The sequence below is a fragment of the Triticum aestivum genome, chromosome 6A, assembly GCF_018294505.1.
Source record: "Triticum aestivum cultivar Chinese Spring chromosome 6A, IWGSC CS RefSeq v2.1, whole genome shotgun sequence".
In the NCBI taxonomy this organism is placed as follows: domain Eukaryota; kingdom Viridiplantae; phylum Streptophyta; class Magnoliopsida; order Poales; family Poaceae; genus Triticum; species Triticum aestivum.
In genome coordinates this window covers 110,304,533-110,307,504 of record NC_057809.1, presented here as the reverse complement: position 1 = coordinate 110,307,504, position 2,972 = coordinate 110,304,533, and positions in this window count along the sequence as shown.

Below are 2,972 nucleotides of genomic sequence, written 5' to 3'. Positions count from 1 at the left end.
AACTCAGGATCAGATTGGATTCAAACAGCGACACAGTTGCTTCACTCGTCGATTCATTAGGCTCGAGCCAATCATACTAAACTTGCCAAGGTTAAGATCCTACAGTATATTCTAATCATTCTCAATTCTTTATTTTGTATGTGTGTAACTTATACATCAGATTTCATTTATTCTCTTTGGGTGATCAGTGATGCCGTGAGATTTTTTATATTTTACTTGTTCAAGAAATCATCGTGATGCAAATTATCGTATACTAGTTCCTTTATGTGGTGCAAAGATTTCATATGACGAACTTATACAGTACAACAAATTCTGAAACTTCAGTTCAATGGCTATGAAGAGAAAAACGCCATCAAGCATCAAGATTAATTCATTTCGAAGCATGTTCCTGCATCTAGTTATAACTCTCCCAATTTCAACGACAAGTGTTTTTTTACTACTAAAACTGTGAACACCCATCTTAGAAGTAAAATGTGAGATGGCTTGCTTTGTCATGGCATGATAATCTACATTGATAAATAATTAGTAGATGCCTCATTTCTCTTATAAAATGTGGCGGAGGGAAACCCCTTCTCATAAAAATAATAATATAATTTGCAGCCAAGACCCTTCTCATGAAATTATTAATATTAAGATTTTTTACTAGCAATCATGGAGGCAAATTTAAACTAATTCAAATGTAATGATCTTTTTATAGCACCAAAGCACGACCTATACGGTTTTTTTCCGCACTAGATATTTTTCTTGTCAACTTAGCTTGGCCCCCCCTATGTTCAAATCCTGGCTCCGCCCCTGCGTGCGATGGATAATGCCGACTGGTAGTGTGTGTGCACGCATGCACAAGAGAATGTTAGTGGTAAAATTATAAAGAGAAGACTACTATGTGGGTGTAAAAGAATAGCTGAATAGGTGAGGTCACAATCAATGTAAAGTTGAATTCAAATATTTGAATAAGAGATCCTGATGTTTGAAAGCCATGCATGCATGAATATAACGGAGATCTGCGCGGTGTGGTTTGGAAACGAGCATGTTGTAATGTATACACATTGAACAAGGTCAGACTGATTTGAATTTGAGATACCGATGGCAGACATCATTTGGCCACGTCGCATCCGTGCATGGACACACTATTCTAATTGGAGATGATGGGCGGCTTTTGCATCACATATCTATATCTATACCCCTATATATATTATATATATTTTTTATATTGTGTGCGGGTAACTTTAACTTTGAAAGATGGTCGTTGGATGAGGCGAATCCGATGGTCCAAAGATGGAAAATTTGAGCACTACTGGCTGTTGGATATCATCTAGATTCCACCAGATTTCGCCACATGTATAATCTAGAAGACTCCATGGTTGAACTTAAGCATAATGCACAAACATCAAAACACAAGCACTTCTTATTTGTTCTAGAATCTTCCGTATCAGAATTGCCCAAATGTTTTTCTACATGATTTGCCATTATTTGTTTTTACTTTATGTCTTACGACACACAATTCCATGAATCTTAAAATAGATTAGCTTTCTTATAAAAACTAGATGATTTTGAATGAAATGAACTATAAGAATTAAATGAACATCTACATCATGCATATATGACTCAAATCTTACATGCTATAATGTGGATTTATTCATAATTTGGTTGCCAAATCTCATGCGTGCAATGCACGTGTACCTTACTCTAGTCTAAATGGTGTTTGTGTGTGTGTTGTGCGTGTTGAGGTGCAAATTGTCTTTTTTTGGGTACACGTTAAGCTTGTTCTTCCGAAATTTCAAGCCGCACCTTGTTATGCCGAAAATTCAAGCTAGTGTCTCTGTCTATCGTGCTGGGAAACTCCCGTCTCTTCAACCCGCGCCTTGTTAGCCCGAAATATTTAAGATATATCTTTGTCTCGTTGTGCTCCGACAACTCCCTCCATCTCAACCCGCGCCTTGCTATTCCGAAATTACAACACGCACGGAAACTGCCACCTCCTGTGAAATCCCGACACGCGAAATGCCCGTGGTACCCCTGAACCGAAAGAACCGCCTCAAATCGGTGGGGGTACTTTCGTAACTTACCCCACATTTCGGACAAGCGCATCTCTAAGCCATGGTTCCCCACTGCCATCCCATCCGCCCACCCATTCGTACACCGAGGCCGCGAAAACCCGCGACGAAACCCCACACCCTGCTCCGTCCGCCACCCAGCCGGAGCCTCTTCCCCGATGACGCCGTCCACAGCAACACCTCGACGTCCCTCATCCACCGTACCGGATGAGGATCCGTCGTCGATCTCATCATACCGCCGGTTCAGCCACACCGTCCTCCACCTCCAAGGAGCTGCCCTGATGTTCCCCTCATCTTTCGTGCCACCTCCATTCCCACACCGCCATCTTCACCTGCACCACCGGAAGAGCATCATCATCACCGTTTCCTCGGATGAAGCTGCAGCCTAATCGGCGCCACCAAAGAGGTTGTACACTAATCGCTGCATTTTCTTCTTGATTCGATCTCACTGTGCTGCCGGTGCTCGGTCCCGAGCTGACACGGCGCGGCTCCATCCACGGCGGCATCGCCGGCCACTTCCTCCACGATGTCGCTCCCGGTGGCGACATCCACATTAGTAGGACCTGCTGCTGCTTTAGCTCTCGCTCGCGCTGCTGCTCTGCTCTTGCTCTCGGTCCCCTGCCTGTTCTGCTCTTGCTATTGCTCTTGCTCGCGCTGCTGCTCTGCTCTTGCTCTCGGTCCCCTGCCTATTCTGCTCTTGCTATTGCTCTTGCTCGCGCTGCTGCTCTCGCTTTTGCTCTTGCTTGCGATGCTGCTTCGATTTAGCTACACTTCACTCCGATGCCGCCGGGGTGAAGGAAGAACCAGCCGCAGCGGGGAGGGGGGCTCGCTGGAGAGGTACCCCACTATCTATCTTAGGGTTCAGGATGGGGGCGGTGGTCGCCGGCTGTGGCGGGGCGGTGGCGTGGGGATCGCCGG